This window comes from Sminthopsis crassicaudata, chromosome 2 (genome assembly GCF_048593235.1).
Source record: "Sminthopsis crassicaudata isolate SCR6 chromosome 2, ASM4859323v1, whole genome shotgun sequence".
NCBI lineage: Eukaryota > Metazoa > Chordata > Mammalia > Dasyuromorphia > Dasyuridae > Sminthopsis > Sminthopsis crassicaudata.
In genome coordinates, this window is record NC_133618.1 from 257,941,552 (window position 1) to 257,959,482 (window position 17,931).

At 34.2% G+C, this 17,931-nt stretch overlaps 1 protein-coding gene across 4 annotated transcripts in view; it reads right to left on the bottom strand.

Moving 5' to 3' along the window:
* Positions 1-17,931, bottom strand: part of EXD3 (exonuclease 3'-5' domain containing 3) — a 407,975-nt gene that overhangs the window by 284,413 nt on the left and 105,631 nt on the right. The gene's annotated exons all lie outside the window — the stretch shown is intronic.

The following is a 17,931-nucleotide window of genomic DNA, read 5'->3' on the forward strand; positions in this document are numbered from 1 at the left end:
TAAATAAAAAGCTATAATAATAATAAAAAAAAAGAAAGAAAAAAGAAAATTGGGACATTTGCCCTTTCCCAAACCGTTGGTTATCTCTTACACTCTCCTGAATATTTCTGAATTGATGACCTCTGTCAAGTTGTTTAAGAACTCAAGATGTTCATGTGGCCAGGTGACTTGAATTTATCAAGGATAATTAAGCAATCTCTTATAAATCTCATGATTATCTTAAATCTTCAAATTATATAGTTATTTTTGTTCTGTCCCTTTCAGTTCAAAGGTTAATCTCCTTGGCAGAAAAAACAAAAGCAAAAACTGAGCCACTGTCTTCTCTCAGTTGTCTTTTGGCATCATCCACTCCACATGAAGTGAAGGCCTGATTCTGTCTTTGAACTTTATCTTTTTCCTAGGAGAGCTTTTTATTTATTTTTTTTATTTTTTAAAATTTTTTAGCTAACTTTATTTATTTTTTATTAATTTTATAATTATAACTTTTTTTTTGACAGTACATATGCATAGGTATTTTTTTTTTTGCAACATTATTCCTTGTACTCCCTTCTGTTCCGAATTTTTCCCCTCTTTCCCTCCACCCCCTCCCCTAGATGGCAAGCATTCCCATACATATTAAATATCTTATAGTATATCCTAGGTACAATATATATGTGCAGAACCGAATTTTGTTGTTGTTGTTGCAAAGGAAGAATTGTATTCAGAAGCTAAAAATAATCTGGGAAGAAAAACAAACAAACAAACAAAAATGCTCACAGTTTACACTCATTTCCCAGTGTTCCTTCTCTGGGTATAGCTGATTCTGTCCATCATTGATCAGTTGGAATTGGATTAGCTCTTCTCTATGTTGAAGATATCCACTTCCATCAGAATACATCCTCATACAGTATCATTGTTGAAGTGTATAATGATCTCTAGGAGAGCTTTTTAAAAAGCAACCCTTTTTGATGATTTTAGCTTTCCTTGTTAGCCTTCACTCATTCCAAAATTAGTGCTCCCATCTTTTCTTAAAGACCATGACAGGCTTTTATAGACATCCTCTGTCACCTGCCCTTTCTTCCATCTTCCATACAAAAAAAAAAAAAAAAAAAATTAAGAAATCTAAATACATCCAGCCATTTTGGAGAGTGATTTGGAACTATGCTCAAAAAGTTATCAAACTGTAACCCAGCAGTGCTACTACTAGGCTTATATCCCAAAGAAATACTAAAGAGAGGAAAGGGACCTGTGTGTGCCAAAGTGTTTCTGGCAGCTCTCTTTGTAGTGGCCAGAAACTGGAAACTGAGTGGATGCCCCTCAATTGGAGAATGGCTGAATAAATTATGGTATATGAATGTTATGGAATATTATTATTCTGTAAGAAATGACCAACAGGATGATTTCAGAAAGGCCTGGAAAGACTTCCATGAACTGATGCTGAGTGAAATGAACAGGACCAGGAGATCATTATATACTTCAACAACAATACTATATGATGTTCAATTCTGATGGATGTGGCCATCTTCAAGAACAAGATGAACCAAATCAGTTCCAATAGAGCAGTAATGAATTGAACCAGCTACACCCAGCGAAAGAACTCTGGGAGATGACTATGAACCACTACATAGAATTCCCAATCCCTCTAATTTTGTCCGCCTGCATTTTGGATTTCCTTCACAGGCTAATTGTACACTATTTCAAAGTCCAAGTCTTTTCATACAGAAAAACAACTGTTTGGACATGTATACATATATTGTATTTGATTTATAATTTAACATGTTTAGTATGTATTGGTCACCATCTGGGGGGGGGAGAAGAGGGGAAAGGCTGGAGCAGGGGGGTTGGCAATTGTTAATGTTGGAAAATTACCCATGCATATATCTGGTAAATAAAAACTTATTAAAAAAAAAAAAGAAAAGAAATCTAAGTTGGTTTTTGAATTCTCTGTGTATTCACATTGTTTTCATCAGAAAATTAATTTTACTCCTCAAACACTTACTTGGCTGGGAGACAACTTAAAGTCACTTAATTTTTCTCAATCTCAGTTTCCTGACCTGTAAAATAGGAATAAAAATACTAAAACTACCTCACAGGGTTGTTTTGAGGAAAGTAACTTGAGCATAGCAGTATCAGATCTCAGATTATATTACATATAATACAATACATTATATTACATTACAAATCATTGAAACCATCTGATATTAGTTAAAAAATAGAGACTTTGATCATTGAAAAAGATTAGTAAATTAACAAAGTGTTCAATAAACCCAAACACTTGAATACTAGATAAGAATTCACTATTAAACAGAAATTACTGAGAAAACTGGAGAGTAGTTTGGCAGAAATTAGGTTTAGACTAACATTTCATACCATACTGAGATGTGGATCCAGAATTATGACCAGAAAACACTGGTCTTTACTTACGTGTGTCTATACTCAATATGCTTAGTGCTGCTCAATTCCTGCCTCCCCTGGCTGAGAATGTCTCTGAAAAACCATGGGGTCAAATCAGAGAGGATGTCCTCCTCTGACTGAGAGGAAAGTTCTTTAACTTAAATGAGGCCCTTATAGATTTGAATTTTTCTCATGAAGACTTTTGCAGTGCTATAGATGCTATGGAGTTTCATAGCGTGGCTACGTATGTCTCCTTGAGATGGTATTTTCTTCTCATATGCACACTCCTTCCATAGTGATGCTGAGTTGTAGTTTTGGGCTGCAATGATTAGCATCCCTGTGGTTTTTACAGAAATTAAAATTTTTAACATTTGGATATAATGAAGAAAATAAGTAGATCTAAAGCATGTTGTACAGGTATAAATTGAGACTTTCCCCTCCTTTGACCTCTAATTCTGCAACAATGATCTTATTCTTAGCTAGTCCAGTTCCCAAGAAATTATAAAAAAGTTACTGGAAAGTGATATGCCCCTTCTACCTTTGTTATCATCATCAAGATTAAGACTGATATCTTTGAGCTGTATGTGCCAAAATGTTTGTGGCAGCTCTTTTTGTAGTGGCTAGAAACTGGAAGATGAATGGATGTCCATCAATTGGAGAATGGTTGGGTAAATTATGGTATATGAAGGTTATGGAATATTATTGCTCTGTAAGAAATGACCAGCAGGAGGAATACAGAGAGGCGTGGAGAGACTTACATCAACTGATGCTGAATGAAATGAATAATACCAGAAGATCGCTGTACACTTCAATGCTGTATGAAGATATATTCTGATGGAAGTGGAAATCTTCAACATAAAGAAGATCCAACTCACTTCCAGTTGATCAATGATGGACAGAAACAACTACACCCAGAGAAGGAACACTGGGAAGTGAATGTAAATTGTTAGCACTACTGTCTATCTACCCAGGTTACTTATACCTTCGGAATCTAATACTTAACATGCAACAAGAAAATTGTATTTACACACATATATTGTATCTGGGTTATATTGTAACACATGTAAAAAGTATGGGATTGCCTGTCATCCGAGGAAGTGGAGGGAGGGAGGGGATAATTTGGAAAAATGAATACAAGGGATAATATTATAAAAAAAAAATTACTCATGCATATATACTGTGGGAAAAAATTCTAAATAAAAAAATAATTAAAACACAAACTCTATTATAATAAATATTAACTATTTAAATACTTCTTAAATGGATGGTCTGTCAAACTTAATAAAAAATCATGCTTTAACCATTAAAAAAAAAAAAAAAGACTGGTATCTTTGGTGGCTGGATAATGGTAGAGAAAATCCATGCATGGACAAAATACACAAACACTACTGAATGTTATGCCTTAATAGCTAGAGAGAACAGGTTTCATAATTCTCCTGGCACCCTACAAGGAACCAATGCAATCAAATTAACTCAACACTAGTGTCAAGATTCTGCTTGTTTGCCTTTTGAATTACTACCCATCCTTTAAAACCTAACATAAATGCATTATCTTTTATAAACTTTCTTTGATCCCTCTAACCCTTTCTTCTTAGACCTCACATTTCTTCTCTTGAGGTCAACTGATAATGACAGAAGAATCCTACACTCTAAATGGTCTAATCTTAGGTATGAGACCAACTCAAACTGAAACGAAATGGTTTATTTAGCTGACTTTGAAATCAATCAACCTATTTCCATACAGTTATTCATAGCATACTGTAAAGCTAGTGAGAGTCTGGAACAAGCTTACTTCCATTAAGAAGATTGGTAAAGATCATAAACTGGGAAGCATTCTGGGTGTAACAAAGGTAGGACACTTCCAGACATCATGGCAGCAACTTGGAGGATAAAAAATTAGTTTGACCCAAAGATGAATGTGTTGATGAGATAAAAACCTTTCCATTTAAAATGTAAAGACATTTGATTGGGTTTGTCCTCAAGACAATATAGAAAAGAACACAGCAAGAATTCCTTAAGAAGAGTACTTGGAAAAATACTTAAGAGTACTTTGACAGCAATAAGTAATATTTTTATGAGATAGCAAGACACCAGAATTCAAAGAAAGCTATTGTCCCCAACTAGTCCACCAAATATTCCTTCCCACACCATGATGTGAATTACTTTACAGAAACAGGTTGGTTGGTTTCAGAGTCACCTAAATTGTCCATTTCTGTTTCAGTTTGAATTGGCCTAATGCCCTAAGGTTACACCATATAGCCTGTAGGATTTTGCTGTCTTTTGCACTCAGTTGACCCTAAGAGAAGGAATGTGGCCTCTATTCCCATAAGCCCAGAGTGAGAACATCATAAAAGCTGAACTTTAGCCCCCTTTTGGGGTAGGCAGCACAATAGCAAGGAGGATGCTGTTACTCCCCAGAGGCTCCAGGCAGTGAAAAACATCTCTGAGCAGAAATAAAAGGTCAGTATTTACTTAGGATCGCATCTCTTGTTTTCTTCAGCTTTCTTCCTCCCTCAAAGGAAAACAGTGAAACATTCTTCACTACTGCCCCTTTCACCCCCACCCCTCTCCTCAGAAATGCAGGAAGGAAGTGCTAGAAGTTTCATACAAATACACATACATTCAGAGTTAGCCCAAACCCAGCAACCTGCTTGAAATTTGGACAGAATTCCAGTCCTAATTTCCCTCTAGGGAAGTTTTAGTGGAAGATAACACATTTACATTCTCTTTGAGTGGTCCTTGTAACAAAACTTAGGTTCAGATTTGTGGTAAATGATCCCCCTAGAAAAAAATATATGTAATACATGTTTCTCTCCAAATATGGCAAATCTCAAATTCATCTCCATCTTCCTTCTAAGAAGCTCTGGAAGCATTAAAGAATAGTGGACTTAAAGTTGGTCAAATCTCAGCTGTCATTCACTATGCAGCTTTAAGCAAGTACATTTCTGGGCTTGTGTTCTCATTTGAAAAATGAGCATCAATCAGTCAAAAAAAAGTTTTATTAAGCAATTGCTGTATGCTAGACAATGTGGAGATAGCTAAATAGATAGAGAGATAAAGCATTCATTAAGAGTTTATTATGTGTTAGACTCTATACCAAGCTATAGGGATATAGGGATATTGTTCTTGCCTTTGTATCCCCAGCACTTGCAAGAGTGCCTGGCATAGAGCGGGTGCTTAATAAGTGTTTGTTGACTTGGGAAGAAAGACAGTTCTTGCCCTAAAGGAAGCTTACATTTTTATAGGAGAGGTCAATATATACAAGGGACCTGAAAAGGGGGAGAAGGGATAGTATGGTTACAAAGAAACTTGGAGGAATAATTTTGGGAAACAGAAGGCCAAAGCTTACCTAGTAGATATGGAAGATGGGATAGGGAGCAAGACAGAATAGAATTCAAGCATGGAGTTGGAAGTATAGAGATTTAGATGATGTTAGAGTACAGACAGTGTAAAGAGAAGATGATGTAAAGAGAAGATGACCAAGAGATATTTTGTGGAGGACTGGTTCCCAGCAAAATGAAGTGAAAAGGCTTTCTCAACAGAAATAGGAGACCTAGGGGCAAGTTGGAGTGGGAAGGGGGTGAGGGAACTCAAGGGGAGAGATAAGAGGATGCTGGCTAGAAATGCAATATGAAAATTTCCCAACTTGTAAGAGCTTACAGGCCAATGGGGGAAACGATGAACACACATGTAAGCAAATATACAGGTTACATAAAAAAGAATGTTAAGTAATTTAATACAAGGTAATTTAAGAAGGAGTTGAAAGGATCAAAAAAAAAAAAAAAAGCTTCAAGTAGAAGGTGGTGCTTGATTTGAATCTTGAAGGAAGAAAAAGATTCAAGGAAACAGATGAGGAGGAAGTGCATTCCAGGCATGAAGGAAAGTCAGTGCAAAGGTAGATAGGCTATCTCTTATAAAATCTATTCCCAGAGTTGTTAAGGAAAAAGTGACATGTAAATCATAAAATATGTATTATCATATGCATCCTTGTATTGTCAATGGAAAAAAGAAAGAAAAAAATTTCCATATTATAAATAGAAAAAACTAAGCTTCTGAGCATATTATGTTCTAGGTCATATGGCTGGCTGCTGGCAAATGTATAAATACAGCATTATTTGCTTTCCAAGTCTTGCCATAACAAATTCTTCCTCCTCCATAAACCCCTTTCTCTCAGGCCCATCCTCCTATTCCTGTGCCTGCTTCATCTCACTGTCTGGGTTCAATCATGAGCATATAAAAAGGTAGAACCAGAAATATGTTGGGAAAGGATTCTAGGATGTCTTAAGTACATGTTCATTACAAAATTATCTGCTATAATTTTTATTTAATCCCATCTTCTTTTCTCTTTATCTCTCACATTCTCCTTTTCTTCCTACTCCATACTCCATATAAAGCAATAATTACTTAATAGATGCTTACTCTATGTTAGATACTACACTAGCTCTGGAAATATAAATACAAAGAATGAAACTATCTTTATTCTTAAAGAGCTTATATTCTAACAAGAGAAATAAATTCATATATAAGCATATTTAGAATAGACAAAATTACCAAATAAATTCAATATAGAGTTAAGGATGTACACTTGGAAAATTGTTAATTCCAAAGAGGTTCTGTTTTTCTTGGTGATACATAATGAAGTCAATATTTTTAATGTTATATCTATAAATCAAATTTTGGATAGGATTTTGAAATGTTGATATACAAGGGTTAGGGTCTCCTTTCCCCAAACATTCTAAAGTAAGTCTTTGTATGGTCATGTGGATATAATAGGAGAGACTCTGGGGCTTTTTAAAATTCAAACACCCCAATCCCAGACAGAGGAAATTGCTTGATTTCTTAGCAAAGAATAAGGCATCATGCACATTTAGGAAGAAAAACAACTTTCACAATGGAGACTATAACAGTTCTATTTTTAACATCAATTTATTGTAAACTAAAGGTTCTCTGTCCTATACTCAGTACTGAATATGGCAAAAAGATCTTTTCTGGAAGTGGTCTTACCCTCATCCAGTTTCTTGAGTACTCTAGGGATATAGAGACATACAATGCACACTTTAAGGATCCTTTGACATTTCTAGACCATAGAATGCCCATTCCTGAACTGAACCCTGTATTATCCTTATTTGAAAATTCCAGGCAAAGATCCACAGCAAAGAATGACAAGGATATACTAATTATATAAAGAGGAGAGGAGAACTTATTCAGATTCTTGTGGTTAGTTCTTGGTTTTCTACATTAAGAAAACAAGTGCTTGGCATACTTAAATGGGTTTCTATGAGAGCAAAGAACTTATACTTTAAGAATATTTTTCCATCCTGACTTAAACCATTTATTAGTCCTGTGTATACATAAAATCCTTGAATTCTGCTATATAAAACATATCATATTACCATAAGGAAAGCCATTAGAACTATCAAGATAAAAAAAATTTTAATGCTCTAAAAACTAATACTTAGAAAAATGCAAATTCAAACAACTCTAGGATACCATCTCACAACCATTAGATTTATAAAGTTTTCAAAAAGAGGAAAATGGCAAATGCTAGAGGGGCTATGGGTGAACTAATTCAATTATCCTGAATTATGTCCAAAGTAATTGAATTATGTCCAAAAAATTGGACATATTCTTGGACCTAGTGATACCACTACTAAGTCTATACAATAAAGATCAAAGAATGATGAAAAGGATCCCACTGATACAAAAATATTTATAACAATTCTTTTTGTGGTGACAAAGAATTGGAAACTGAGGGAGTGCCCATTAATTAGGGAATAGTAAATGAATATAATGGAATATTATTGTGCAACAAGAAATGAGGAAGTGGGAGGGGCAGAGCCAAGAGAGTAGATTAGAGGCAACACAGCTGAATTCTCTCAACATTCCTCTTCAAACAATTTTAAAATAACTCATCAAATCAAATTTGGAGCACCAGAGCTAACAAAAAGTCAGGGCGAAACATTTTTCCAGCCTAAGAAAACTTAAGAGGTCAGCAGAAGTCTTTGACACTTGGAGAGAGGCCTGTCAAAAGCCCACACAAGCAGCTGTACCACCAGTGGCTATAGTAGAAGCACCAATTTCAGGAGTTCTTGGTCCAAAAATGGTAAAGGGGTCAGACAACTAGTCAGAAAGAGATTAAAGAGGACCCTATGCTGGTACTGAGTATAGCTGATGCTGATTAGCAACTCTATTGCCAATATGAAACTTCCAAGGTAAAGAAGAGTGATGGGTTAAAGGATAAGAACAATTTTCAGATGATGAAATTGAAACTATTTCCACTCTTATGAAAGAGTGCTACAAATCATTATTGATCAGAGAAATGCAAATTAAGACAACTCTGAGATACCACTACACACCTGTCAGATTGGCTAAGATAACAGGAAAAAATAATGATGAATGTTGGAGGAGATGCAGGAAAACTGGGACATTGGTGCATTGTTGGTGGAGTTGTGAACGAATCCAACCATTCTGGAGAGCAATCTGGAATTATGCCCCAAAAGTAATCAAACTGTGCATACCCTTTGATCCAGCAGTGCTGCTACTGGGCTTATATCCCAAAGAAATACTAAAGGAAGGAAAGGGACCTGTATGTTCCAAAATGTTTGTGGCAGCTCTTTTTGTTGTAGCTAGAAACTGGAAAATGAATGGATGTCCATCAATTGGAGAATGGTTGGGTAAATTATGGTATATGAATGTTATGGAATATTATTGTTCTGTAAGAAATGACCAACAGGAGAAATACAGAGAGACTTGGAGAGACTTACATCAACTGATGCTGAGTGAAATGAGCAGAATCAGGAGATCATTATACACTTCAACAACAATATTGTATGAGGATGTATTCTGATGGAAGTGGATATCTTCAACATAAAGAAGATCCAATTCAGTTCCAATTGATCAACGATGGACAGAAACACCTACACCCAGAGAAGGAACACTGGGAAATGAGTGTAAACTGTTTTCATTTTTGTTTTTGTTCCCAGGTTATTTTTACCTTCTGAATCCAATTCTCCCTGTGCAACAAGAGAACTGTTCGGTTCTGCATACACACACTGTATCTAGTTTATACTATAACATATTTACCATGCATAAGACTGCTTGCTATCTAGGGGAGGAGGTGGAGGGAGGGAAGGGAAAAGTTGGAATAGAAGTGAGTGCAATTACCCAGGCATGTGTTCTGTCAATAAAAAGTTATAAAAAAAAAAAAAAAAGAAGAAGGAGAAGGAGGAGGAGGAGGAGGAGGAGGAGGAGGAGGAGGAGGAGGAGGAGGAGGAGGAGGAGGAGGAGGAGGAGGAGGAGGAGGAGGAGGAGGAGGAGGAGGAGAAACCAGAGGTTTTCCTTTAAAAAGACCAGAGCAAAGACCAGGAGAATACTGACTAGCTTTCTCTTAGAATCACAATAGTTTGGAAGCACCAAAAACTTGCAGATGCTTAGAAATATTCTCAAAACACCAACACAAAAAAGCCTGAGGCTTAGGACCATGCTTCTGCATCCCAAGGTATATAGAGCTTGACTTTAACATAAAGTTCAAAGAGAGAAATAAGCTGCAAAAACGAGCACCTAACAACAAAAAAAATTGAGCATAAAAAATTACTACAGTGACAGGGAAGACCAAAAAAAAAAAAAGCTACAAAAAAGGTCTTGAAGAAAAATATTAATTGGACCCAAGCACAACAAGAATTCCTGGAAGAATTTTAAAAAAAAGATTGACAAAAGAAAAAATAGAAAAAAGAAATGAGAGAAATATAAGAAAATTTTGAAAAAATAATTAGCAGCTTTGTAAAAGAGATACAAAAAATTATAAAGAAAATAGCAGCTAAAAAAAAAACAGAATTGGCTTAAAATAGAGGTACAAAAATTCCCTGAAGATGAGGACTCCTTAAAAAAAGGACTAGAATAAATGGAAAAGGAGGTATAAAATTCAATGAAGAAAAGAACTCCTTTAAAACACTAGAACAAATGGAAAAAGAGGGTTAAAAAAAGTTCCCTGAAGAAAATAATTCTTTAAATATTAGAGTCATTTAAAGGAAGCTAATGATTCCCACAAGACATCAAGAAACATAAAACAAAGTCAAAAGAATGAAAAAAAAAAAAAAAGGTTGAAAAGGTAAAATATCTCATTGGAAAAACAACTGACCTAGAAAAAGATCCTAGAGAGATAATTTACAGTCTTAGACCACAGCTTCTTAAATTTTTTTTCATTCATAACACCATTTGGACCAAGAAGTTTTTATTGATCCTGGACATATATGTTTATAAAAGGTATACTGGTAATAAATCATAATTTTATGATCCCCACATTCAGTTATGAGATCTCATATGGGATGCTGAATCACAGTTTAAAATACTAGGAAACAGGCCACCTGAAAGCCATAATAAAAGACTAGACATCATGTTTCAAGAAATTATCAAAGAAAAATTGCCCCAACAGCTTAGATCTCTACAAGGTAAACTAGAAGTGAAAAAAATCTATTGATCACTTTCTGAAAGAGATCTCAAAATGATTATTATATTTTATTATGACCAAATTCCAGAGCTCCTGGATTAAAGAGAAAATACTTCAAGCAGCCAAAAAGAAAAATTTCAAATGCCATATAGCCACAATCAGGATCACCCAATATTTAGTTGCTTCAAGTTAAAAGAGTGGAACACTTAGAATATGATATTTTGGAGGACAACAAAGCTAGGATTACATCCAAGAATTTCCCAGTAAAACTGAATACTAATCTTTTGTGGGAAAATGGATAGTTAATGAAATAGAGAACTTTAATGCCTTCTTGGTTTTAAAAAAAAAAAAAAAAAAAAAAAAAAAGACCAGCCCTGAAAAGAAAATATGACATTCAAACAAAATACTTAAGCATAAAAAGGTAAATATGAAAGAGTAATCATAAGGGTCTCAATAAAGGTAAACTGGGAAGTTGATAAATGTAACTCCTAAGAACTTTATCATTATTTGGATAGTTAAAAGTTTACATAGACAAAGGGCATGGATATGAGTCAATAGCATTAGAAAAATCTCCTCCCAAAATGAAGGGTAACACAAATATTTTCAAAGACTAAAAACATTACAGAGTAGTAAATATTTTGCTTATTATTTTTGTTCTTAAAAGGACTGGAATTCAATAAATGAGGTGAATATGGAGATTCTAACTGATTGAATAATGTAACCTTACTATGAAGTGTAAAAATATATTTTATAAATCACACACTTATCTATGCACAATTGGGGGGAATAATTTGAACACTTACAAAGGAATGCTTTAAAAATGCTAAAGCCCCCAAAGAAAAAATACTAAAGCCATTTCTAATAGTTACCAGAGAGATAGCTAGATTAAGTGCTAGTAATGAGCAAAATGGAATGATTAAAGCATTATGATAAGTGGATAAATGTGTTAAATTTGAAAGTCAAAATGAAAAAGATAAAACAGAAGCAGTAATAGTCGTCTCCATCACAAGTGAACTATTTGGTTTTGTACGTTTCAAAACCTATAGGTATGAGTATGCATTGTTTTATACTCACCTGAGGTTCTATTCTGTAATGAGACTAACTAAAAGTTACTAATCAGAGCCCTATATAGCTGAAATGCTTTATCATCAGGTCCTTGCTTCTTAATGCTATTTAATTTTAGCACTTGCTTTTCAAAGTTCAACCATTTTGAAAAAAGTTTTTCTTCTCCCAAGATGCAGTGAAACATACATGATCTGTTTTAATTTTGCTGCTTTCTTAGTTGATCTTTTTTGATCCATTCTGAACATATTTGGGAGGGTGCCCTAGAATATGTTTGGAGTCATGGAATGACTTTCTGGAATACTTTTTTTTTTTATAAGGAATGTAGCAATCCATAAACTTTCAAGTCATAAAATATAAAATCAATGCTTTGAGGAGAGAGAAAAGAATCTAACAATCAACTACTTTTAAGTTATGTTAATGGGAATCAAGTAGTTATGAGGCACCTTAATTTGGGAAATAATTTGCTTTACTATCTAAAAGCAACTGAATTGAATTGCTAAAGACATTTGCATGAAATCATACCTGGGACACACTTGGTATTTATAATTCCACCCTATGACTGTTATACTACATTTCCTTTTTCTGGTACCCTACAAAACTTTCCCAAAGTCTTTGGCTTTCCCCCCATAGTATTAATGTAAAAAGTTTGTGTTACTATTTTAAAATTACAACTGTAAATAAACCAGTAAAATTTGCTCATTTAAAAAAGGGATAAGAAAAAGGGATACAGTGGGAAAGGAGAAAACTAAAAGACAGAAGGTGAAAAATTTTCTCACATAAGAGAGGTGCACAAAGACAATGGTTAATAAGCAAAATAGGCTTTTGAGGAGGAACAGAATAAAAAGAAAGATAAAGAAGTTTAAAAAAAAAAACTGGATAGAGGGAAAAGCACAGTTAGTAAACATAACTATGAATGTGAATGGGATGAGTTCACCCATAAAAGGGAAGTATATAGCAGAATGAATTAGAAACCAGAATCTAACAATGTGATTTATAAGAGACACACGAAGCAGAAAAGCACATACAGTTAAAATAAAGGGCTGGAGCAGATTTTAATATGCTTCTGTTAAATTATAAAAAGCCAGGAGTAATAAACATGATCTCAAACAAAACAAAAGCAAAATTGACCTACTAAAAGAATAATCAGGAAATTACCTTTTGCTAAAAGGCACCATAGGAAATGAATAGACCTCATTTATCAAACACGTACTGAATAGAGAACTGAGTCAAATGTATAAAAATAAAAGCCATCCCCCATTTGATAGTCAAAGGGTATAAACAGGTGGTTTTCAGAAGAAAAAAATCAAAGGTATCCATAGCTTGAGATAACGGCAAATTAAAACAACTCTAAGGTATCTCTATGACAAATGACAAATGCTAGAAGAAATGAAGAAAAAACAGATGAAGAAGTGAACTTATCCTGATGGATAAGTTCTGGAGAACAGTTTAGAACTAGACCCCAAAGCTACAAAACTGTATATCTTGTCATTGATCTGGCAATACTAATACTATTATTGTTACTATAGTATATTACTACTATATCTCAAACAGATTAAAGAAAAATTATATGGATAAAAATATTTACGGTACTTTTTTGTGTTAGCAAAGGACTATAAACAAAGGGAGTGCTCATCAATTGGGGAATGGCTGAACAAATTGTTATATATGATTGTGACTGAACATTCTTCTACAAGAGGGAGTGGTTTCTGGAAAACATGACATGATGCAAGGTGAAGTGCAAACAAGATCCTTGTGTACAATAATAGCAATGTTGAATGATGATTCTGCTATACACTTCCCAAGTGGGGGGGGGGGGAAAGTGCCTACTCTGATCAATGCAGTATAAATAATTCAAGATAACTCTAAAGGACTCATGATAGAAAAAATGCTATCTACCTCCAGAGAGAGAACTGATGAATTCTAAGTACATACTGACATAAAAATTTCTCACTTTATTTTTCTTTCTTTTTAAAAAATATGGCTAATGTAGGAATATGTTTTGCATTATTTCATAGTGTTAGGATTCTTACACGGTGCTTAAATCACTGGAATGAATAGAGACAATAATTATCTAATTCAGTATGACTGATTTGACCCTACAAAGGGATGTTATGGGCCAGAATTTGAAACAAGATACTGAGTGGAATTGAGGAGACAATGATTAAATCTAATTTAGCATTAATTTAATCCTACACCAAATAATGGTTTCCTAGTGATGAAATGATTGGTGTATACTCAGTGTGGAACATATAAGCGAGAAGCTTTCAGAACTTTGGGAGAACTTCAAGGAAGCTCCAGGAGATTCAGACTGAAGATTCATTTCCACTTCAACCTTTTGTGCTGGCTGGAGACATTCAGACAAGAGCTGTCAGGGGAACCAAGGTGAGAGGAAGGCCTCCAGAAAACTAGCCAAGCCCCAAGTGAAGGAGACAATAAAGGATCTGGCCTTTAACTCCTGGCTGCATTTGGGACGATTGAATTGAAAGGAAGGCTGCCTCCAGAAACCCTCCAAGAGATCTGCTCCCAGAGAACAATTATATGTTAGAGAACAGAACATTACATCATAGTATAACTGATAAAATATTGCTTGCCTTATCAGTGGGTGGGGCAGTATGAGTGGAGGAAGAAAATTCAAAACTTAAAATTTTAAAACAATGCTTAAAATAAATAAATAATAAGGCAAGGGAGAGAAATGAGGAAGATAATGGATTAAGAGAAACCTAGGAAGACTTGTATGGACTGAAGGAAAGTGAAGTAAGAAAAACCAGGAGAAAACGATATACAATAACAACAATATTGTAAAGAGAAACAACTTTAAAAGACTTAAGAATTCTGGTCAACATAATGATAAACCAACAATTCCAGAGTAATAATGATAAAATATACTTCCCATTGCTTGAAAGAGATAATGGACCCAAAGTGCACATAGGCAATAGAGGAATTTGTTTTATTTGATCTTGCATGTTTATTTTTTTAAAAATTTTAAAAATCTATTTTCTCAAGGGGAGAAAGGAGAGCAGAGAATACAAACTTCAACACACTGAACTGAAAGAAAGCTAAGTCAGAAAGAATTAAATCCCCTTTCAACCTCTCCTTATTCTCCCTTGTTCCTCATGAGGAGTGAGTGAGCAAATGGTAATCTACAATTATAGAATTAAAGACTTCATCATCCAGCAGGAGTTGCCTCAAGAAAAACTGTTAATCAGATACTACACAAAGCCTAAAAATCTGGGTTGAGTTTGGCCTGTGGCCCTTTGTATTCTGAATAAATAAAAATGATGTCTGAAATTGCTATTCTCTTCTTCCTTTCTAACAAGATTATTAAAAAATTCTGTTGTATCAAAACCAAAAATGTCTGGTCCTATTGGGACAAGATGACTTATTGTGGTATGTCACTTTAAAGTATAAAGGGGGAAAAAAAGTATTCTTCCTCAAGTCCAACCCACGTCACATTTCTATATTTCTCCATCTTCATTACAGATTCTCGGATTATTTGTCCTATTTCAGCGAAATCCTCCATCTAATTCACTATTTATGTGGCTCTTGGACCAATCTAACAGCTAAAGGAAAGGAAGGACACTATAATTTGAGGAAAGAATAAACCATTTTTCCTGTAATATGGCTAGCTTGGTGACACTTTTCTCAGAATAAATGAAAGCCAAGGTTGTTACCCTCCCTTCTCCCCCTCTTATAGACAGGAAGGAAGTGCTGGCAGAGACCCCTCTTGGCTTCCTGCCCATTTCTGAACATATTTCTAGATTCTGCCTTCTCCATCATCCATCACCCAGTTTAGCCAAACAATAACTATGAAATGAAGGGGAAACACACGTTTCACATAAACACCTCGAGGCCACAGGATCCCAAACTACTACAATTAACATAACTAAATTTCATCTTTAAACTCCATCTAACAAGGTTTTATTCTAGGTTTCTTTCCCTTCACAATTTAATAACTCAGCCACTATAATTCGCCTTCTCAGATCAAATTTTAAAATATTAAGAAGTGATTTTAAATTTGCTAAATGAGTTTATTGAATATGTGAGAGTGTGGTGGTCAAGAAAAGGAAAGGAGGGTGGGCATTTTTTTAATGAGTATGAAGCATTCCAAAATAGATTTGAGTCTTAGTTTCCCAACTATATTGGGTAAAATCTCATTTGGATGTATTATATATCCTCATTTTAAGCTTCTCAGTTCAATGGTAAAACTAGATACAATGAAATGTCACAGAAATAGGAATAAGATTAGAAGATATATACAGCAATTCACAAGAGAAAGTAACTGGAAAGAGAGTTCAAAAGAACATTTAGGACCTCAGTGATGTATATACAAATGTTTGCAGATAAAAAGTAAATTTGAAGTTTTAACATAAGTTTATAAATATAATCTCAGGAGTATCATTGAAATTTGGTGGGATATGACTCATAACTAAGATAATAGCATATGTAAAGAAAGTAAATATATATACATAGAAATTCATATGAAAGTTCACTAGAGAGCATTAAGTGAAAATAAAAAGAAATAGAAACAGACATACTATTTATCCTGTCCTACAGACTGTCTGACCATATGGAAGATATGGATGATGTCTTCCTAATATAAATTATGAAAACTGACACACAAGATATAATAGTGACTGAAGGACTTCATTATCTTCATATCTACTATAACTTTTGCAACATCTCATAAATTCTTGGGGTATTTTGCAGAAATTTTCATTTTTCTAAAGATAAAAGAAGTAATAAGGAGAACGGTTACTCTGGATTTAATTCTGACCAAGGAAGAATTGGCTGGCAAAATGCAATACTGGAAGCACTGAGTCATCTAAAGAGTTAGTGACAGCTAAGAACAGTTACACCATGTATAATCTGACATGGACTTTTTTGTATTTTTGAGCAAAAATTTCAAAAGGTTCAGGAAAAAAAAGGTGAATATTTCTGTCTCCTCCCAAAGGGAAAAGAGCTCAAGAAGGACAGGAGGCTCTCAAAATAAAATTTTGACTACTCAGTCATTCCTTCATTGAACAATAATTTATTTTTTCACCACTTAATAGTATTTTTTTTTGCAATTACATATAAAAATAGTTTTCAACATTCATTTTTGATAAGATTCTGAGTTCTAATTTTTTTCTCCTTTTCTCCCTTTCCTATCCCCCTCCCAAAATAATGAGCAATCTGAAATAGATTTTATATATATATGTACACACACATATATATAAAACATATTTTACTATAAACATTATTATTGCTATAAACATATTTTACTATATACATTATTTATATTATACATATAGTAAACATTTTTAACATTTTAAAAACATGTTTAACATTTTAAACATATTTCTATCATATTCATATTGTGAAAGAAAAATCAGAACAAAAGGGGAAAAACTTGATTAAGAAAAAACAAAAAACAAAAAAAAGATGAAACAGTATGCTTCAATCCACATTCAGGCTACATAGCTCTTTCTCTGGATGAAAATGCAGAAAGCATTTTCCATCACAAGTCTATTGAAATTTTCTTGGATCATTGTATTGCTGAGAAGAGCTAAGTCTATCATAATTGATCATCACATAATCATATGTACAATGTTATCCTGGTTCTGCTCACCTCACTCAGCATCAGTTCATATAAGTCTTTCCAGGCTTCTGTGAAATCAGCAACTTCACCATTTCTTACAGAACAATACTATTCCATTATATTCATATACCATAACTTATTCAGCCATTCCCTAATTGATTAGCATCCACTCAATTTCCAATTCCTTGTCACCACAAAAAGAGCTATTACAAACATTCTTGCACACGTGGGTTTTTTCCCCTCCTTTAAGATTTCTTTGGGATATAGAACCAGTAATGGCATTGCTGAATTAAAGGGTATGCCCAGTTTTATAGCTCTTCAGGCATAGTTCCAACTTGTTTTCCAGAATGGCTAGATCAGATCACAACTCCACCAATAATGCATTAGTGTCCTGGTGTCCCTAAGAAGGGAGTATATTTCAGATATGAGAGATGGACAGGTCTAAGATTTGACAGTGGAAAATGGAATG